Here is a 23,076-nt window from a genome sequence, read left to right on the forward strand (position 1 = left end):
CAACTCTACTAAAGCTTACCCAGAATGCCTTCTCCACCACTGAAAATTGGATGAAAGACAACCATCTAGCCCTTAATGCTACTAAAACCAAACTCATGATATTTACTCCTTCAAAAAATACTAACATCGATCTTAAATCATTCTCCATCTACAGCCATAATAACATTCCCCTTGAGCTTGTATCAGAAACCAAACTATTAGGAGTCCAAATCGATGACCTGTTTAAATTCCACTCCCATCTACTAAAAAACATAAAAAAAACCACACCAAAAACTTGGAATGCTCTACCGTCATAATCGCTTTCTCAGCTCAGCTACCAAGATTACACTCTCAACTACTTTTCTCTTACCCTCCCTTCTCTATGGAGCACCCCTTCTTACTAACCTCCAATCTTCCCTCAAAACCAAACTATCCTCTTGTTACAATAAAATTGCCAAATTTGCCACTTCTAAAAAATCATCTACACACCACTGTGAACCACTCCACAAACTAAAATGGTTAGAACTACCCAACTACCACTCATATACCCAACTCACATATGCTCACAAACTGATTTTCCAGCCATCCCTCCGCCCCTCACTCTCTTCTACCTTTAAAATGCACCACACACAAAGACAGCTAAGATCAAACAATCAAAACCTCATAGAAATACATAGACCCCACCACCCTCCTGGACAAAACCTCCTGTCCTTCTCTCTAGCAGCTCATGGAACTCCCTTCCTCCCTCTATTCGTACCATCACAAGCCTCCCATCCTTCAAAAAATCACTCCACTCTTATCTATCCTCCACATGGCAATGCTCCTGCTCTCACCCTTCATAACCTACTATTTCATCTAGTAACTCTTTCAGCTCTGACTATACGAACACCAGGCAGCATTACCCTCAGCCTACCTGTATACTACACTAACTCTCTCTCTCTATATAAATACATATAAAAAAAAAAAAAAAAAAAAATTTTTGTTTTTATAAATTTGGTGCAACTCTTATTGCCTTGTTTCAGCTGTTCTCTGCACGTTTTATTACGTAAATTGTACTATGTTTTACCCCATCAAATGTATATGTATTTCCTCTGTATTTGGTACTTTTCTCATGTTGAACCCCATGTAATGTCTATGTATATCCTCATTCTCTGTTAAATATGTATGTGGAGCTTTTCTCCCCAGGACTCCATTGAAAACGGGTTCTTGAGCCCAATGGACTATCCTGGTTAAACAAATGCAAATAAATAAATAAATAAATGAGAACAATTTATATAAATTATTATGCTGCTCTGATGTTAAAAGTAACATCGACCCCACAACTTTTGAGGGTTTGAAACCTTGCAGGAAATGTAATTATTGTAAATATGTTACTGATGTGAATGCTTTTATACACCCTATTACTGGTGAATATTATAGTATTAAGGTGAATGCTAGTTGTGACACTAGGCATGTAATTTATATTGTTAGGTGCTCATGTTGTTCATCATTCTATATAGGGAAAATGAACAGAATGTTAAAGGAACGCATTAGGGAACATCTTTATCAAATTAGGATTAAATCGAATGTTAATGCATTATCTAAACATGTTTTAAATACTGATGAAACTCATACATTCGTTTTTTCAGTCTTGCAAGTAATAATCCCAAATATACGTGGAGGAGACTTAAACTATACAGAATCAATTGAAACACAATGGATAATTAAAACTAGAGCCCATATATTGCCAGGGTTAAATGACAGGGTGCCCTTAAAACCTATATTAAAGAACAGAAGACACAAATTGTAGCATAGATAACAATATAGGAATTGTTCATTTGTTGTTTTATAGAATGTATTTATAAGATGTGGCCTTATGAATATGATTCATAACTTTTAGCTATTCTATTATTCTTTATTTAGTATATGTTAGCTATATAACTTAATAATCATGCTAGGATGATTTTATATATGTAGAGCCCCTATATCGCCAGGGTTTAACGACAGGATGCCCTTAAAACCTATATTAAGGAACAGTACACATATATTGTAACATAGATATTAGTATAGGAATTGTTCATTTGTTGGTTTTTATACAATGTATTTATAAGATGTAGTCTTATTAACATGATTCATAATTTTTAGTTATTTTATTATTTTTTATTTAGTATATGTTAGCTATATAACTTAATAATCATGTTAGGATGTTGTTAAATATATTTAAATATATTTAATAGTTGCTCATGCTTTCTGAGTATATTATAATATATTTTGGTGTATTACTCATAAATTTACAAGTTCGTTATACATTTATCAAATGATTATGTCAGCGTGATTTCAAATAGAGTATATTATAATATATTTTAGTTTATTACTCACAAATACACAAGCTTGTTATACATTCATCAAATGATTATATCAGCGTGATCTCTACACATTCGCAAGTTCTTTTATATGGACTACAATATACTAAGTATTTGTGATTTACTGTGAGGTACACTACCTTTTTGATAGTTATGGTTTTAATTGTTTTTATAATATCTAATTGATTGTTTTATAATCAATTAGAGGATATATAACATGAACATGCGATACTGCTTATTATGGTTTGAAAAAGCTGTATGCGAAAGCGCTCACCTACCCACGGATTAAACTTTTTTATGGTTCTTTATTCATCTGTGGACTTCATTACTATTGTGATACAAACGGTTGTGGTTGGAGAGTTCGTTACTATTGTGAAAGATCTGAATAGACATTTGGTTGACTTGTAGTACGGAAGTGGAAGGTCTGAACAGACTTGACAGTGTTTTCTTCACTTGTTGTTTTTTACGTGCACCATCTTACCTAAGACTAAGCTACTATTGATTATTCTCCGTGGTGAGACTACCAGCAGCTATTATTATATCATTTAATACCACTCACCAAGCTGAGCAAAAATAAGAGTGATGGTTAGCTGCCTGTCAGATGCTAGCACCTACAATGTCTCTAGGGCCCTCATGTCCTTTCACCATAAGTACAGGTATGACATAGTTATTGCAGATGTGGGAGTGAATGACTTGACATACCTCCTTGGATCATATGAGGAGGGAAATGGTAGAACTATAAGAGTATACATCTGAAATTCATGCCAATACTGATCAGTATCTTACCATTACCAAGAATCATGCTGCAATACAAACAAAAGATAACCAGTTTTAATTATTGGCTTAGCTGTTGGTGTCATACTAAGGGGAGCTAATATATATCAGCCTTGCAGGAGATGATCAACAACCCTAGCTGCTTTGCTAGGGATGGCTTGCATCTCTCTTCTTATGGCTTCTTTGTATTTGCCAGGACTGTTTCCTCCCCTACATTGCCTTTTTTTTAGCCAAGCTCGGTCTCCAGAAATTACTGCATAGTTAATCAAAATCAAAACTGTGTAAAGGTAACTGCTCAAGGTTTGAATCCTAAAAATGAAGTTGCACACCTTACAGGCATTATCAGCTCTTGTAAGTATAGATTTCCGAGGTGTTTCTGAAACATGTTTTCAGAACAGGGTTAGTAGCCCCCCCCCCCATAGTTCAGGGCTTCAGTGCCTACCACTCTCTCAGATCCAACATGGAAAATGACAGTGTTATGGGGGGAGGGGCTAGTCTGTATATAAAAGAGGCCAGTCTTTAGCCACCACAGATATTGAACATCACTTCCTGCCCCTGAGGTACATCTTAACAAATGGGCATCCATTCCTGTTGAGAGTGTCACTGCTACCCCTTCATTAACTGGGAAATCTGCACTGTCTAGACCAACTGGTTCATGTCCCAGCTTAGGGGTTCAGAAATATTGGACCTGGTTCTCACCAATATTTCCACCCTAAGCTTAACACATACCCTTACAAACAGATATTTAGATGAGCTGATTAAATTCCAAAATCAGAGGTTGAAATGAGGAAAAGGCTGGGTGAGAAGAGATGTTTAAAAAATGATAGAATTAGGGGACAGAGTCAGTAGGGAAAATGTGAAATTTTCTGCTGTACCAGAGAAACAAGAAGGAACAGATGTAAACAACTGGACTACTACTATTCCACAGTGGGAGCTGTTGATGGAAAGGGCAACACCATATGTATGCACCAAATCTGACCATGAGAAAGCAACCAAGATGTTTGTTGGTAAACATGCAAACCTACCAGCAGAAAGTGTTGATCCTGACTAAACAGTGGCAAAAGTGTAAAGTATTAAAAATGTTTTTTTCTTTCTTTTAATAACTCCAGAGCACAAAAACTTAAGGCATGATGACATAGGCAACAGAAAATAAAAAGGGTTGTTGTTGAACTTGGGAAGCCTATAAAAAGAAAAATAATGAGAGATCCTGTAGAGGTATTAGACATATTTTGGAAATTTTATGAAAATTTGTATAAAGCAGAGCACTGGGCAAATAAAGAAAAAAACACAAATGGAAATATTTATGGAAGACTTAAATATGTCAAGGTTAGAGGCATCCAAATTGGAAGCCACGCACTCTCCAGCTTAGACCGGAATAACTGGTCAGGAGGAGAAGGTCAACACTTGCACCACACTACATGAAACACACAGCCCACCAGAACACACACCAGCACTGCCTTCACATAAAAACACAAACCAAACACCCACCTTCACGGAGGCTCTCAATAAAAATCTACCTAAACAGCAGTGACCTCCAAGGCAGAAACACATTCAACCACCACAACACAACACTAATCACGAGACACATAACGCTCCTAAACAGTGTACCACTCAGCCAAAGCTCCTAAGGCAAAACAGCATACCCAGCACACTAGTCATAGGTGACTCGATAGTGAGGCACTCTGATGTCCCACTCACTAGGTTGAATAAGGAGAAAGTAACAGTCAGCTGCCTGTCAGGTGCCAGGATCTGCCATATAACGCACGCACTCAGGTCCCTCAACAACAGGTACAAATACATGTGGGTGTGAATGCCCTGAGACGTACCTCCCTGGACTACATGAAAAGAGACATGGAGGAGCGCTCTGATTATTAGCCCAGGCGGTACAGCCCTAGCCCTGAGCAGCATCCTACCATCACCCAGAATGATACCACAGTACAAGCAGAAAATGATTGATTTCAACAATTGGTTAAGTTTCTGGTGTCATTCTAAGGGATCCAGTATCTGCCTGGGATGACATGATTGACAGACCTCGATCCTTTGCCACAGATGGCCTGCATCTGTCACTCCTGGGCTTCTGGATACTGGCCAAGGCTCTTAAATAAGTAAGTACTCTTAAGTAGATACTTACATTATAATAGTATGCATGCACCCCATGTTTTTAAAGGAATTGTTAAAGCTCAATTTTCACGAGTCAGTAGGTTAAATACAATCGACTCTGTATTTCATATACAGTTAGATGAAATGTTCAATGAGTTTGTTAAGAATGGCTATGACTTGGATATATTGGAAGAATTGAAGAGAATGGTAATACTTAATAGGGATACTACATATAAACCTTACCTTAGGACAGACGCGTGTATGAATGATCATGTGATCATTACATCAGGATCTAACATTGGAAATATAGTTAGAACTAGATATGTTATGAACTTTAGTAGTAGAACAGGTTCGGTCAAATATATCATAGCCAAATACTGGCCTGTGTTGATGGCCTGTCCAGAGGTTAGGCGAATTTTAGGTGAAAAGCCTTACTACTCATATAGGAATATGAGAAGTATTAAAAGCTTATGTTATAAAGATTTTAATTTTGGCTTAAAGCTGAATGCTTTCTCTGATCGTATTGGTACTTTTAAATGTATGAGCTGTTCTTGTTGTACAGACATTGCTGCTACCCCTAATTATGCATTTATTCATCCTGTTACTTTAAAAGAGTTTTACTTTAAATCAGTAGCATTCTGTAACAGTGTAAATGTGGTGTATTTGGCTACTTGTAATGCCTGTTCAGCATTCTATGTGGGCAAGACCACACGTAAACTTAAAGACAGAATAATTGAGCATAAGTCAGAGTTTAGAAGGGAGGTTGAGAATAATGCTCTTTTTAAGCATATTAAAACACATGAGAATACGCATTGCTTTAAATTTAGATGCCTAGATTTAGTTAAACCTCATAGTAGGGGTGGTGATATTAATAATGTTTTAGATATTAAGGAATATGAATGGATTTTAAGACTAGCAGCGGATTCATCACCTGGATTAAATTCTACTGTTAGCCTTAAGCCTGTTTTAAGTAAAATTCAGCGTGTTAAGCTATTTTAAATATTTATGCATTTTGTATATATGTTATATTGTGTTTGTCGGTCATGTGATTTTGGCTGCTATCATGTGACTGTTTTTTTGCTCCTATTTAAAGCAAGCTGCTTTTGTTTTAATGATTGTTAGTATTGAAGAAGGGTTTCACCCGAAAGCTTTGCTGTGATATATTAAATTGTTTTCTGCTTACGTTTGTTTGTTTCCAAGGCTCTTGCCACCCCTGTAGTGCCTTTTTAGGCGGTGTTCCAAAGACCAAATCACCACCATAACAGCTACAAACAAATGCAATCTGAGGATCATGCTGCTCAACGCTAGAAGTCTACATATCAAAATGCACTTGCTCGAAGCACTCCGTAAAATGTAGAACATCGACATTTGTCCTGTAACAGAGACCTGGTTCAAGGCAGCAGAAAGCACCCCAGCACTACCAGGCTATAACTCATTCCATACCTTTTGGCCCCAGAACTTGGACCGAAGCTCCAAAAGTGGTGGTTTCCATATTCATAAAGGATGTGCACACCTCCAGACTGGTAGCCCAACATAACGCATCAGAGATACTTCAGGTGCAGCTAACATTGGGTAAGACAGCGATTCAGGTCATAGGTTCATAGGTAGGTACTAGGCTATTGGCCCTAGGGCCTATACAAGTCTAGCCAAAAAGGTACCCTGGCTTTCCCACCCAAGAAAATTATTTTCCGGTTTACCTTTTTTCATAGCCTGTTATAGGTCCCCAACCATGTCCCAAGACGCTCCATATTCCTAGGCACCCTGGAGAATATTAGGGTCCAACCTGACACACACATGAAAAACTTCTCCAAAGCTAACTTTGGTCTGCTAAGAACAGAGGTGGCTAATTTCATGGCACCCATGCAAATGGAGAATAGTTGCATGACTGCCGAATCATACACAAATGCACTGTACGGACACATACACAAACGCATGGATCTCGCCATACCCAGTAGAACCAAGATCCTCTCCTCAAAAAAAAAGGAAGCCAATCTGGTGGTCCCCTGCCATAAACAAACTCTACAACAGAAGGAGAAAACTGATGCGGAATAAGGTGAATTCCCAAGACTGGAAAAACACCCTTATCAGCCTCAACAAAAAGTTGAGATCCCTCATCAAATCCTCTAATATTAGCTATGAAAACAGAATTGCAGCAGATAGTAAAGACAACCACAAGGCCTTCTATAGGTATGTAAAGAACCTCCATGGCAATACCCAGAGCTACTGCACAGTGGTTCCTCCTATACAGAGCCAACAGATATTGCCAGTATACTGTCCAACAGATTCAGTGGCAACTTTACCCTTCTCCCCAAAGGACCAATCACAATACCAGTAGATTGCCAGGCACACACTGTTACTGCTGCACAGGTTAAAACAGCACTGTCCAAGGCCAGTAATACAGCTTCTATGGGATCTGACAATATCCCTGGCTGTGCTCTACATGAACTATAGAGTGCACTGGCACCTCACCTGTGTGCTCTGTTCAGTCACAGCCTTACCTCAGGCTTTGTCCCTACCGAATGACACACTGCTATAGTCATTCCCCTTTGCAAAGAAGGAGCGACTACAGACGCAGGAAACTATCACCCCATTAGCCTGACAAGTCCGATATGCAAAGTAATGGAACACCTCATCATGGACCTAATAAACAAGGATATAGGGAATCTCCAAACTCTGGATCCCACACAGTTTGATTTTGTGAAGGGTAGAGCATGCCTGCTCAAATTGGTCAACTTCTTTGAGTCAGTTACCAAAGCTGTGGATGAAGGCAAGGTGGTTCATACAGCTTACCTTGATCTTGCCAAGGCCTTTGATACCATTCCCCACTCAGGAATCATAGAAAAACTCATTACGCTAGACATCAACACCTATATCAGTAGGTGAGTTGCAAACTGTCTCACAGAGAGAACCCACAGTGTGAAAGTAGCTGACTGCAAGTCAGACTGCTGACCAGTCACGAGTAGAGTCCCACAGGGATTTGTCCTGGGTCCTATCCTGTTTGATATTTACTTCTCAGAAGTCCAGGCCAACATGAAGGGACTCTGGCTGACAAAGTTTGCAGATGATTGCAAGTTGGGAGCCATTATTAATGCCCCAAGTGATGTTAACATCCTACAGAAAGGCCTCACTGAGACAAATGACTAGTGTCAGAACCATGGCCTTAAGCTCAGTGCCAAAATAATGTGCCATCATCCCCTTTGGGAAAAACCCAGTTCCCATGAACTACCACATCGATGGTAGTCCACTGAACACACAAGGCGTTATAAGAGATCTGGGAACACAGGTTGACAGCAACCTCTCTTTTGACCACCAGACTGCCACTGTGGTCAGAAAGCCCTTCTGTGTGGCACATCTTACTACTAAGGGTTTTGCATCCAGGAAGAAAGAGGTCATTGTCTCCCTGTACTCTTCCCTCATTAGGCCAATCATAGAGTACAATGCCCCATTTGGCATGTACCTCACTAGACACCTGCAGCACCTGAAAAGGCTGCAAAAGTACCTCACAAAGAGGATCCTAGGCCTTAAACATTTGCCCTATATGGACAGACTCAAAAAAACTCCAACTATTCTCTCACATATTGCCTACTTAGAGGCGATCTCTGCTTGACTTACAAAGCCATGCCTGACCCAGCTCTGTTAGAAATGCTACATCTAAAGAAATCCCAATCCCTCCACATCACACGCTCCAGAGACCTCCGCCTCATTACCACAATCAACAGAACTTGCTGGAGGGACAGGTTCATAACCCAGAGACTGCCCATGCTATGGAATAGACTTTCCATACATGTCAAACAGAGCACCTCACTGGCCCCCTTCAAGAGAAATCTTGATGAGTGGATGGGAAATAGAAAATTCACCCTGGAGATCACTTGACTGGCTGTACTCGACAGAAGCACTGGAAACTAAAGTCGGATGACACGATGTGATGCCAGGGTAATCCTATGGGCTAGGCTTGTAAAGGATCCAGGACCATCAGCCTAGTACACAGCTACGAAGCTATGAGGCTCAACAACTAACAGTTAAGCTAGGAGAAGATGAGATAAAATGGTGATGTATAACCAATTTACAGGAAAGTCTCCTGGAATAGATGGGTATTCCTGTGGAAGTTAGAAAGGAAGAAAATTATATAAGTATCTGGAAGGTTTGGTTTCCCAGTGTTTTAAAAGGAGGGTCGGTGCCAGCATCCTGGCGAAAAGCTGTGTGCACATAATATGTAAAGAAGGTAAGACCCATCTGATCCAGCTTCATATAGGACTATTTCTATTGTAAACCATGGTTTATAAAGTGTTTGTGTACAATGGCTAAAACAATAGCAAAGGTGATGCCAAAATTGATAGATATGGACCATTGTGGTTTTGTGGAGGGTAGGCAAACATTTAATAGAACAATGATGATCCAGAGCGAAGCAGAATGTAAGCAAATGCCACTGTTGTTGGAGCTTCATGTAGAGAAAGCATTCAGCAGAGTAAGCAGGGATTTTATGAGTAGGGTAATTGAAGCATTTGCATTTCCTAATACAATAATAAAGTTAATTAGAAGGGTATATGAGGAATTGGAGGCAAAAATCAAAGTTGATGGGTTCCTGTCTGATAAGTTGTCTGAATAGTGGAACCAGACAGGAGTATCCTCTTTCCCCTTTATTTGCATTGTATTTAGAACCATTGGCAAAGAAAACAAGGGACTCAGAAATTCAAAGATATAATTGGTATGGTGTTCAAGAAAAGTTGGCTTTATTTGCTGATGATGATATTTTGTACTTGATGGAACCAGATAGGGACATCTCAGTGTTGTGGGACATTCTAAGACAGTTCTGTTTTTTTTGGGGATATAAAATTAATGAAGATAAAAACAATGGCTACAGCTATAAACTGTGTACCCACACATGAATTGGTTCAGCAATACCCATATTTATGGGGATATAATAAAATTAAGTATTTAGGAGTATGGATTAAAAATATTCTGTTATAGTACATAATGATAAGTAAGAAGAGACTACTAAACAAAAATAATACATAAACAGAGACTGGAAGCTCTTGCCTATGGATATGGAGAGCAAGATGCAAGCAGTAAAACATTTTAATCCTTTTAGTTTTATACACAGGTCAGGCATATTTTTATCAACCAGAAGAGAAGTAGATAGTAATAAAGAGTTGAAGGATTTTCTGTGAGAGTGGAAGAGAGCAAGAGCCTAGTGGGACAAGTTGATTCTCCCAGTAGAACAAGGAATTTTGGGATTGCCTGATCTGAAGGAATATTTTAGAGCTGCACAATTAAGACATTTATAAATAAAACAAGCAAAAGTTACAGTTCAAAATGGAAAGGGATAATGAACCAGGGGTAATTCCAAGACGTAAGGAAAGAATTGGATTTTGGACACAGATCTTGAAGGAGAATAGTTATACAGAATATTATATTCATAAAGTAGCAGAAAATTTGCTAAGAACTCTGCTAACATGGGACTGGAGAAAAGAGATCTTGCCGATAGAGATGATCGCAATTAGGGCTACAGAGAATAGGTAAGAGTGGTCTGGAATTTACTTGGAGGTAGGTGGGAAAGGAGCCAAGGGATTGGGAACAAACAGAGGGATGGGAAGAGGCCAATTGGACAAAAAAGTTACTAGAAAATGGAAATCAAAATCTAAACTAACTAAACTTGAAGTATTGAATACTGTAGCAGAAATAAAGCAACGGGAATGGGATTTTTAGAAAAGGGTAGGCGTAAATCACATAGAAAAAATGGAATCTGTGGGAACAATACATGCAGAAAAATGTTTTGGAGGAGGAACAAGGTCCACCTCCAAGCAGATCCTGAATGCTCTCTCTCAAAGGCCAATGTTTTTTACTTTCTGGGTCCTGCCTTTTTATCAGCACCAGTGTGTGTCTGGTAATCTCACCACTAAGCCTATTCAGTGTCAGCCTGCCCTGCAGATTCATGCCACTGGAATGAAGAACTGTGGTAGTCATCCCTTTGCAAAAGGCAGAGCCACTACTAATCCAGCAAATTCGATACCTGTAAGTCTGACCAGACCAGTCATATCTGAAAAGCAATGGAACTTAAGGGCATTGGCCCATCTAAAAGCCATGGACTCGAGCCAGTTTGGGATTGTCAAAGGCATATCCATCATGTGAATCTAGTGGGCTTCCTTGAGCATGTCATTGATGCATTAGACTTGGACAAATCAGTTTAGTCACATTGCCTAAATGGAACTGGCCACTGCTCTTGCCGTACAATATTCTGGCATCATCAACATGCTATTCAAACTAAATGTAAACTGCTATGTTACCCACTGGATAGCAAACTAGCTAACTAACAGAACCAATTTTATTACTGGGGAAGGCATGCTGTCTTGGTTACCAGTGATGTGCCCCCATGGATTGGTTCTGTTATTCCTACACTTTAATATTTACTTCTGGTAATGGTTAACCACAAGCACAGATGTCAGCCTTAACAAGTTTGTGGATAACTGCAAACTTTGAGCCTTTATTAACCACCTATGCAACTTCCAAATCCTTCAGGAGAGACCAACACAGACCAATAAGTGGTGCCTGAACACTGACTTAAAATTAAATGCTAACAAATACAGTATTGTCACTAGGCAAAACTGGGCAACCAAGCACCTACCATGTAGGATACATTCCTTTGAATGTTGGCTCAGCCATTTGAGACCTGTGCACTTTCATTGACAATGAACTATCCTTTGATCACCTTGTATCCACTGTTGGAAAATCCTTTTAACTTGCCAGACTAATCAAAAGAAGTGTTTCTTGCAGAATGAAGGAAGTTATCATCCCTGTCTACTCCTCCCTCATTAGGCCCATGCTAGAGTTTAATGACCCCTTTGGTAGGTACCTGTCTAAGCATATGACACAGCTTAAGAGACTGCAACATGTCCTCAGTAAGATCAAGACGAATTTCTTCACTTGTTGACACCAAGAAAACCACTGCTCCTTTCCTCTCTGGGACTGTAATTTTGTAGTAGAAAAATTGACTCTTCTCTCCCCCAGCTTGCTACTATTGCTCCTGTTAAATTCCTTTCCTTGACAACTTTGTTTTGCTGGCATTTGTTTGAGAAAATGTAGACTGAATGATTTGTGTGGTATCTTGTGTAGTTTTTACAAGGATAGAGTGGCACTTTGGAAGTGGGAAAAGGTAAGTCCTATGTAGTCTTAGAAACCAAGTTATTTAGTTATCAGTTTTGTACTCAAAATGAAGGAAATTGTCTAGCTCTTAATAAATATAACCACAGTCAAAAATATGTGAAAAGTGCCAGAGATTTAATGCAAACACACCAGCCTTGTTTCTTTTGTGCCATCACTGCTAAACAGTTTTGTCTTTTATGACCACTGTGGGAAACCCTTCTGGGACAGCTCATCACTATCTCCAGCAGAGCACTTTGTATAATTGTCAGCACAAATCAGCTTTGACTTTGAAGCAGCACCCTGGAGTGCTATCTACATGTTTTCCAGGCATTAAAAACTAGATGTGCAACCTCAGGGAGGAATGAGTTTGCTAGTGCAATCTTGTGGATTTCACCAACTTTGACAAGTGGTAAGATTATATACTGGCTTAGAATTCTTCCCCAGGGTTAGTGTAGTAGTAATTCTTATGGTGAACCCTATAACAAAGATGTTCAAGTACAAGGATCTCTGCTGCAGTATTGGCTTCCTCACACCACTCCCAGGACCATTCCCCTGATGTTTGACTGTAGGTATGAAAGCAAAGATTTTGAAGGTAGTTTTATCAACCTAATTTTATATTGTGAGCTCATCACTGAGTAGGACCTTGGAACTCTGCTTGCTTAGATCAAAATCCCCTTTGCCAGACTGCATGGACTTTAGTGACTTAATTCCTGTCACAAAAAACTGAATTCTAGTGGAATTGTCCAGTTCCTCCATGGTCCGTGCTCATATTTGAAAACACTGATGAGGATGACAGAGGTTGCAGAGTTCCTGCCATGTGTTTCTGTCTTCCCTGTAGTGCTCTACTATTTTCACATCATGGTGACAATCAGAAGTTAAATGGGGTCTAAACACCCTTTTCCTCCTCCTTGCCTGAGGTCTATCATCATCATCTGCAGCAGCATAGATGAGCTCTCAGCATTGCACATACACATGCAAAAGAGCAACAGCAGCCCCTAACATTCTATCCCTCTAAAGTAGTTTCCATGGCTGTATTCCAGTAGATTTTTGAATTTGAGGCAAAAAGCTACAATAAATGCACATGATTGCTTTATAGCTTGTTAAATAGCTCTGCCATTTTGGAATGGTTCATTAGTTGATTAACATACATTTCAGCTGCTTATGTTTACTGTGTTTGCACGGCTCTGAATACAGATTGGTTTGTTACCATGTGTGTGTCATGCCATGAAGTTCACATGGTTTTAGTGAATTGTGTAATGTTTATTGAATCCAGCCCAGTTATCTTATCTAGACAGCATTCCTTTTCATAGTCATCTGTGATTAAGGCCATTGGTAGACAACTTTTTGGTGATTGATTTCATTTGCACAGTGCACAGCCCACCCAACATCTTTGTTTACAATTCTTCACAACCCTCTCCAGCTCCACTCTGCTGTTTTTTCTATGGACCATTCATCACTACAGTTACTGTGCTTTTTATCTTCATTTTTGTTTCACCTGCTTTTGTTATCTAACATAAGTGCCTCATCCTCTGTGACCTTTGAAACTGTAAGTGCTTGACCCATTTCTTAACAGAAATGCACACTTTGTTAAAAATAGATAGGGATATTTGGTAAGAATTGAATCAAGAGCTCCTGAATGGCATTCTAGATTTAATACTGTTTATGCTGCCTTGCATACTTATGCACAAACCCTCAATGTTAGCAACTGCAGGCTTTGTGAACATATTTCCTACTGCATGTGATGGGGTATTCCACTGATTCCTACACCAGTGACTGATTCTGTGCTTCATACTGCATTTCGCCTTTTTCCTTGCTGAAAATTGGAAGAATAAACATATTTCTCATCCCTTTTCTGTACTGCAGCCTCAACTGTCAATGACTGTTAAATGACATGTTTGCTATTGCAAAAATGGGATACTTTTTCCAGAAGTAGTGCTTGCAATTTCACCTGAAGAATTTATGATGAGACTGGAGGGCCAGGACATGGCAGCGTTGCATGAATATCACTACATTTCTGGAAGTCAAGCTTATCCCTGGTTACCTACAGATTGATCTGGTGGTTGCTATACTGGTTGTTGAATTCCAGCTATTCGACATACAGCTGCTTAACCAGAAGGAAATATTTGTAATGCTTATTGCAGGAGAGACATTAAATACATTCCTAACCCAGTTGGTAAGATAAATACCTCCTGAGTATGCCATAATGTTGCACAAAAAATGCTTTTACAGTGCTTGCTTACATGGATCTTGGTGATGGGATAATTTCTGTAACAGGCATTGTACCTGCTTATGGGGCAGTGAAGTCCATCTGGGAACTTAGGAAGTTGTCTAAGGTACTGGAAATATTAAGTAATTCCACTTTTGAGTCTATTTGATAACGTAAGAATTGACTGCAATGCGCAAAGTGGTGCTACAGAACCATGTGGAACTCTATTTTTCCCTTGCATCTAAAGGGAGTATGTGCACACTCATCCAAAGTGTTGCTGTTTTATTCCTGATAAACCAGTGCCATCCATAGTCACCTAGACATAATTCAGAAAGTCACTGAATTGCCACATGCCAAAGACGCCGATAGTTCCCAGTGGTCATGGTTAACCAACTTTTCTCTGAATGGGGAGGAGGAATGTTACAGTTTTTCATGCTTATAGCTATTATAATTAATATGTTAGGCAGTCTTCTTTTTATGATTAACTCATGCATTTTAAAATTATGAGAATCCAGAAGAAATGTTGATCTTCAGGTGCATAAAATTGAATCATATCCATTGACCGTTCTTGATAATATTCATAGTACAGTTCTTTCAGCTTTTCGCGGTTAGGGGTCGCCACAGAGGAACTCCGGTCCGCTAATGATTGGTAGTAGATTTTTACAGTGCCGTGGTGCCAGCTCGACGCCCAACCTTCAACGAAGGCACGCTCCTACGCATGTCTTTCGAACGCCACTCAACTGCGGGGAGGACATGCAGACTCCACACAGAAGGCGCTCCAGCCGAGAATCGAATGGGAGAACCTCTTGCTGTGAGGAAACAACGATACTGCTGCACCACTATGGCTTTTTCATAGTACAGTAGAAGATGAAAATAAAGTGTTGCACGATTTTAGTGAAATATGATAGTGTATATAAAGGACTAGGGGAATGTGAAAATACACACAGCCTAGAATACATTACTGATTGTTTTCAGTATTCCGGTTGTATTTTTGGTCCATCAAGATGTAGGCATGTTTCCATTGCAAATATATGTGTATATTTTAGAACTATGTTTTTGAAACAACTGTGTAAAGACTGTCTGTCTTCCTCCTCCCAGTTAATATAAGCTTTGGTAGTCAACCCATATAACTAAGGCTACTGCAGCAGCGATTAAATGATGAGCATAGTACAGAGATGTAAGTAAACTTGCCATAATAATAAATGTTTGAATGTGCAATTCTGCAGTAGCCGCACCCTCCTTCCCCTTATTTTTGTAAACTTTTTATTGCCAGGGTGAGGACTTTGATTTTAATTTTCCTGGTGTTAACCATTTCAGGGATCTAGCCTCCCTCCCTCTCTCACATGGCATGAAAGCTCTGAAGGACTTGGCATCCAAACTGTTGATTTTATTCAGCTCTGCTCTAGGTCATAAGAGGTTGTGTGCATGAAAGGTGTTCCAAATCTCTGAAAGCTGGTCAGCTCTTATAGCCTATGCAGGATGTAAGCCATATAGCTAATGTAGTGTAGCAGTGGTCATTCACACATCTACTGTTATGGTAGGTTTAATTATGCAACTTTAACTTTTCTATGATGAAGTTAGCTTTTCAGGCAGTGCTTTTACTCCTATTTCAAGAAACTGTGGAGTGCCTACTGATTAAAGTACCACATCTGGTGGATGCAGTGGGCAACTAAAACTTCATTTGCAAACCTTGAATTTCCAATTCCACCTGTCACTGCAGAATTGCAAGAATAATCTTCTTTGGCAAGTGAAAGGAATTGTTCTTGCTTTCCTGGCATCATGTTGCACTTTTACTGTAGTGTTCCTGGAAACAATAGATAGTGCTTAGGTGTGTCAGAGATCCCAGAGAAGAATTCCAGTGAAGGAGTGAAACCTACACAATAACCACTGTAAAACAGCTGCTGTAGATTATACCGTCAAGGGAATGATAGTGGCAGCCACAGTGACAGTTCAGCTTAGGTCATCTGCTCTCAAGCACTTAGTTATAAGGAAGACCTCAGAGTCTATCTGGTAAAGTTAAACATGATAGCTAATCAGCAAGGTTGGAGTCTTTTAAGCTGTGCTTAACACATGGGGCCCTCTGTGTTGACAGGGACATGTCTGTTTCACAATATAGAGATTCTGATAAAGTAAGAGTTAGCTACAAAGGGTGGGAATTACCTTCAAGACCAAAACCCTTATCTCTCATACATGAACTTTGTCAGAACAAAATAGTAAGAAGATAATTGTTTAAACTAAAGTATACTGTAAAGTGGTCATTTAACCTGGATGTCTTATAGTAAAGATACTATGATGGAAATACTTATTGTAGCAAAGTTCAAATGAGCCTTTGCAGGAAATTAAGATATGGGATTGTCAGTTGGAGTTGCATGATACCAAATGCATTGTTACGCTTGTGGAAAAAATATATGTAGAGTTTTTAATCACTTAGCTGTGTAAAGGTCTCTGACCACTATGTTATGCCTTTAGGAGTTTTTAGTACTGTACTTCTGAATGCTTGAGTAGAACTCACACTATCATTAAAAAGTTCATTTATTAGTTAAGCATATGCAGAATATTCAAAGCACTTCCTTTGTCAGTATGGTAGAAAATAATTTTATTGATTTTGCTTTGTTGCATGGCTTTACATGTCCTGCAGAAAAAGATGAGACGTACCACCAAAAGCTGTCATGAGACAAACACGTCACATTAAAAAACAAATAATTTAATGTAAACAGTAAAAATCCAAGTAGCATAAAACAAAGTTCTAGGGTGGATAAGCACTTTTGGTAAAAACCTTCTTCAGATCCTCACCCATTAACCAGTGTATTTCCTTAAAAAGAGGACAGCCAGTCAGCACAAATCCAGGAAAAAGCTGGACCAATAAATTGATTATGTTGAACCAATCATTAAGCATACCAAAATGACCAGTAGGAGACTGTCAGAAGTTATTTCTTCCAATCAGAGGCATACCAGTCTCAAAGCCATTCATAATACCAGATGTTATGTGATCCTATCTCGCCTACATTCTGTACTGATGGGCTCGGAGCCGATCCCTCGGCTCCGACTCGGCACGCTATGCTATAGAGCGAGGCCTCTTATTGGCTGAGCTATTTCTTATCCCAGGATGCACCACCACTAATCCCCCAGATCTCGTTTGCCGCTTACAAGCTAAGACGTGGTCTCAACTTGGCTGGGCTAAGTACTAATTTATTTAGACTTTTCCTGTCAGGAATTTCCTAGTTTTCAACCCAAAAGCTGTTTTAACAGCTATTTTTGACGTGTGTGTTTTTGCTGATTCTGTTGAGAAAGTTGTTAGAGGGGCCTTCCCCTTTTGCTTTTCTAGCGTTATTTGTAGCGTTTATTAGTGGGTCAAGTACCCATTTTAGTTAGAGGGTCTTGACCCTCTCTTTCTGTGTTTTTTTCTTGTGCACTTGTTTGTGTAAAAAAAAAAAAAAAAAAAAAATTTATATTGTGAACTTCTAACCTAATTTTTAGTGTTATTTAGATAACTGTGTTGTTCTCTAAGTCATGTCCAAAGAACATAAACCCTCCGGGTTTAAAAAATGCACAAGGTGTGGTTTTAAGATGTCCATAACGGACGACCACTCCTCATGCGTTTACTGTTTAGGCACCAAGCACCTACAAGAATCATGTAGCGTGTGTCACGCCTTCTCATCAAGAGTCCTCCAGGAGAGGAAAAACAAATTAATCCTTAAGGGATTAATCAAGCCATCCTTCGAGGAGGCTTTATCTTCGTCTCCCTCTCCTTTAAAAAAGAAGAAAGCGTCGGCTCCGACAAGTCTGTCAGAACCGACTGCAAAAAAATCTAGGCAGACTTCTCCTTCGGCTCCACGGACTTCGGAGCCGAGGGCGGAACGGTCTGCCTCGATGCCTCCAGCCTCGACCCCTCTGGTTTCGGAGCCGAGGACTGGGGCATCGAGAGGCGGGTCACCTTCATCGGTTCCACTGATATTGGAGGCGATGAGGGTTACCGGCTCAGACTCTTCCCCTTCGGAGCCGAAGTCCTTATCGGCACCGAGGGAAATTGCCTTGAGATCTCCCTCTGAGCCGATAGTGGTAGAATCCATTTGGAGCCGGTCCCCTAGTCCTTTGGAGCCGATGGAGAAATCGGTTCGGACCCGATCGGTATCCTCCAGATCATCCAAGATGTCTGATTCGGACATCGACAGGGTGCTCCTAAGACTCTTCCAGTCTCCGGTGTTCCAAAAGCTAGTTTCGGCTCCAGCCCATTCGGCTTCGGAGCTGATGGTCCACCTCCCTACTATGGTTCCTCCTCCAACAGCCTCGGCACCGTTAGAGCCGGTGCTGGTGGAACCGTGGAGGTTTTAGGGTCGGCCCGACCCTTACTCAACTCCGGCTCTTGGGTCGGAGTTCAGTACACGGACTTCTTCCGTCGGCCCTGGGATGCTTCGATTGATGTTTTCGTCCCAAGTCTCCTCTTGGTGCGTCGGCGGAGTGCCGTCCACTGTCGTGGCCACGGAGGTGGGACCCTCCCAGGATTCTGGTGGTCCCGCCTTCAGGGCTATGAGGAGTGCGTTAGCCAAATCTTCTTTGGCTACCTCCACGGTCTCCCCAGCTCCTTCCCTGCATACCGAGACTGGGTCTTTGGCAGTCCCCCTGTCCTAAGACAGCGGAGCCCCAGGGCCTGAGGTTAGCCCCACTGAGGTTTCTCCCCCTCCTGGAGGTCCTTCTGAAGCCTCTTCGGAAGAACCCCCCAGGAAAAGATCGTGCAAGAGGAAGCACGTTGACTCCCCTGATGAGTCTCTTACATTAGACACTGATCTCTATGATGCAGAGGGGTCCCCTAAGTCGTCCTCTGATGATGTCTCCTTTGCAGACATCCTGGAAGCCCTTAAACAACGAGGCGGCTGGCAGTCCAAACCTCCTTCTGCTGATGAGTCGGTGTTCCTTAAGGCCTTCGGGGATCAGCCCTCCACCTCCTGGGTGTCTCCGCCCTTCGACGAGCTCTTGGATTTGATCTGTCGAAGGGCGTGGGAACACCCAGACTCTGTGGAACCGGTGCCTGCTCATCCGAATAAGTTCCTCTCGGCACCCCCTGAAAAAGAGTTTCTAACTAAAGGTGTGGCTGTAGATGCTTTGGTGGTGGCATCTGCTACCCAGCAAGATGTAGCAGAGGCTTCGACGTCCATCCATCCTCCTAATAAGGAGTATAGGAGCATGGATCGGTACGGAAAGCGCACCCTAAGTTCAGTGGCCTTTACATTAAGGTCCTTGAACTACCTTACGACTTTACTAGATTTCAGAGGATCTGATTAAAGAACTACCCGATACCCTCTTGGGTAACCTGCCTGAGGAGCTGGCCCAGACGGTTGGCTCTCAGCTGGCTACATTGTCGTCCATTTCAAACTCGTCCATGAGGCTCATTTCTTATGCGTCAAGGCGAGTAGAGCGCGGGTACAGGCATTGCTCACGGAGACAAACCTGGCTCCGCCTGTGTCATTTCTCGCTGGAGGCCTTTAAGTCTTCCTTTGCTGACCCCTTTGATGGGTCCTCCCTGTTTGGACCCAAGGTAAAGGACACACTGACCCGCTGCGAACAGGAGGGTAAGACTCTGACTGCCGTAGGGGCAAGATTTTTCACTCCCTTTCGGCCTTATCCCAAGGCTAAAAGAGGAGGGAAAATGTGGTTCCGTAGATCTCAGAAGCCTTACCCCTCTCAGCAAGAGGATCCCCCTTCCAGAGGCAGGGGAGGGGGAAATTCTTCCGGAAGACGCCGTCCCAGAGGTGGCAGAGGCCCTCGCAACACTGGAGACCGCGAGTCCTTTCATGGCTCTTCAGCCTTTCACAGTCCCTGAGGGATTGCCCAACTGTGCAGCTCCGGAGCCAGTCGGGGGTCTTTTCTCGAAGCACCTAGAAGCCTGGGAAGGTATCACTCAGGACGGATGGGTGCTTCGAATTATCGCCGGAGGTTACACCATCCCTTTCTCTCATTCTCCACCTCAGTCCAAAAAAATCCCGGACCCGCCACCCAGTCAACGGGATACTGCAGCCTCAGAAGTTTCAAAGCTGCTGCAAAAAAGAGTCATCCAACCGGTCCCCGCAGACCAGATCGGATTAGGGACTTACTCAAGATTCTTTTTGGTGCCAAAAAAGACCGGGGACTTGAGGCCCATTTTGGACCTCAGCATTCTAAACCGCTCAGTCAGAAAGTCCAAGTTCAATGGTCACCCTACAAACCATTCTCCCATTGCTGGAGAGAGGTGTTTGGATGTGCTCCATAGATCTCAAGGACGCTTATTACCATATCATGGTACATCAAGCGTCCAGGAGACATCTGCACTTCAGCCTAGGAGGCAGTCATTTTCAGTCTCAAGGCTGCCCTTTGGTCTCACCACAGCCCCCAGGGTGTTCACCAAGTGCTTGGCAGTCGTGACTGCTCACCTGAGAAGTCTAGGATTCCAGGTGTTTCCATATCTAGACGACTGGATCCTAACTGCCACCTCCAAGCATCTACTACTGCGGAGCCTACAAGCCACTATATCACTGGGCAGTTCCCTTGGAATCACCTTCAATTGGCCAAAGTCTGTGTTGCTGCCATCTCAACGAATAAGTTTCATAGGGGTAGAGATAGACTCAAACCGAATGCGGGTCTATCTACCTACAGACAGAATACAAACCATACAGACTCAAGTTCAAGCCTTACTTCCCAGGTCCAAAGCCCCAGCCAGAATGGTCCTGCAGCTATTGGGATCCATGTCCACCACGGTTCTTCTAGTCCCCTTGGCAAGGTTGCACATGAGAATTCTCCAGTGGCTTCTTTCAGCTCAGTGGTCCTTTCAGGAACTCCCTCTCAGTCACCTCATATGGATCACGGAAACATGCAAACGGGACCTTCGCTGGTGGCTAGTGCCCTCCAATTTGGATCAGGGACGACCCTTTGTTCCACCTCCTGCGGCCACTTTGACCACGGACGCCTCCCAGATGGGGTGGGGGGGCATTCCCTGGGCAGGTCAGTCCAAGGCAAATGGCACCCGGAAGAGACCCTGCTTCATATCAACATCCTAGAAATGAGGGCAGTACTGTCCCTTCAAGCCCTTCATGATTATCTCCCTCGGGGCATAATTGCCGTTCATTCAGTCAACATGTCAGTTGTCTGGTAGCTGAACAAACGGAGGGACCAGATCCTATCCTCTTTGCAGAGAGGCCATGAGAGTTTGGGAATGGGCAGTCTCGACCAAACGCTTTCTAGTGGCTACTCATATCCCGGGCAAGTCCAATGTGATAGCCGACAGACTGAGCAGAACCATCCTCTCTCCTCACGAATGGTCTCTGAACATGACAGTTGCAAGTCAGATTTTCAGCAAATGGGAAGTTCCGTGTTGCGACCTCTTCGCGACTCCACTAAATGCGAAGTACAAAGAATTCTTCTCTCTAACCCCGGCTCCGGGGAAGAGCCCCATGGATGCACTAGCCCGTCCTTGGCCCATCGGCTTGCTTTATGCCTTCCCTCCAGTTCCTCTCCTTCCCAGGGTGATCCAAAAGGCATCTCTCTTGGGGAGCAAAATGATCTTACTTGCTCCTTACTGGCCTCGTCAAGTATGGTTTCCCTATCTTCGGAAATATGCTGTGGAAGGTCCATGGTTCCTGGATCAGATCCCAGACCTTTTGGTTCATCAGTCGGGACTATTCCACCAGTCCCTGCACACCTTAAAATTGACGGCTTGGCTCCTCCTCTTCCGACTATAGTCAGGACTCATACATTGGATCCAGAGGTTGTACACATATTATCTTCAGCCCATAAGTCTGCTACAAAGAAACTGTATTCTAGCAAATGGAAAAGATTTGCTATTTGTGCTCAACTCCGGGGCCGTGACCCCATCTCTATTCCAGTGGCAGAAGTACTAAAATTTTTAACTTCTCTTTTCAATCAAGGCTCTTCAGTCTCTACCATCAAGGTCCAATTGGCAGCGATTTCCAATTTTCACGAATCCATAAACCCACCTTTAATGAGCAACAGATTGTGTAAGACCTTCTTCAAAGGTGCTGCTCTGTTAAGACCTCTGATTTCTCATCCTGCACCTCCATGGGATCTCGATGTGGTGTTACGCGCCTTAACTTCCTCCCCCTTTGAACCGGCGGCTACATGTGATCTAAAGTTCCTATCATGGAAGACTGCTTTTCTGGTGGCGATTACTTCTGCCAGAAGAGTTTCAGAGCTTCAAGCTTTGTCAGTAAAACCCCCGTACTTGGTTTTTCACAAAGACAGAGTATCTCTCAGGCCAAATCCTTCCTTTGTCCCTAAAGTTTGTTCCAGTTTCTGCTTAGAACAATCATTAGAACTTCCAGTTTTTTTTCCAAAATATTCTAACAAAGCGGAATTCATATTCCACACACTGGATGTCCACAGGCAGTTGCGTTTTTATTTAGACAGGACCAAACAAACAAGGAAAACAGATCAGTTGTTTGTATCCTTTGCAGATAATAAATTGGGCAAAGCTGTCACAAAGGTAACTATTGCCAAATGGATCAGGGACTGTATTACTCAAGCTTATTCTTATTCTAACAAAGAGCT

Source organism: Protopterus annectens, chromosome 1.part0 (assembly GCF_019279795.1).
Source record: "Protopterus annectens isolate FY-2018-M chromosome 1.part0, PAN1.0, whole genome shotgun sequence".
Taxonomy (NCBI): Eukaryota; Metazoa; Chordata; order Ceratodontiformes; family Protopteridae; genus Protopterus; species Protopterus annectens.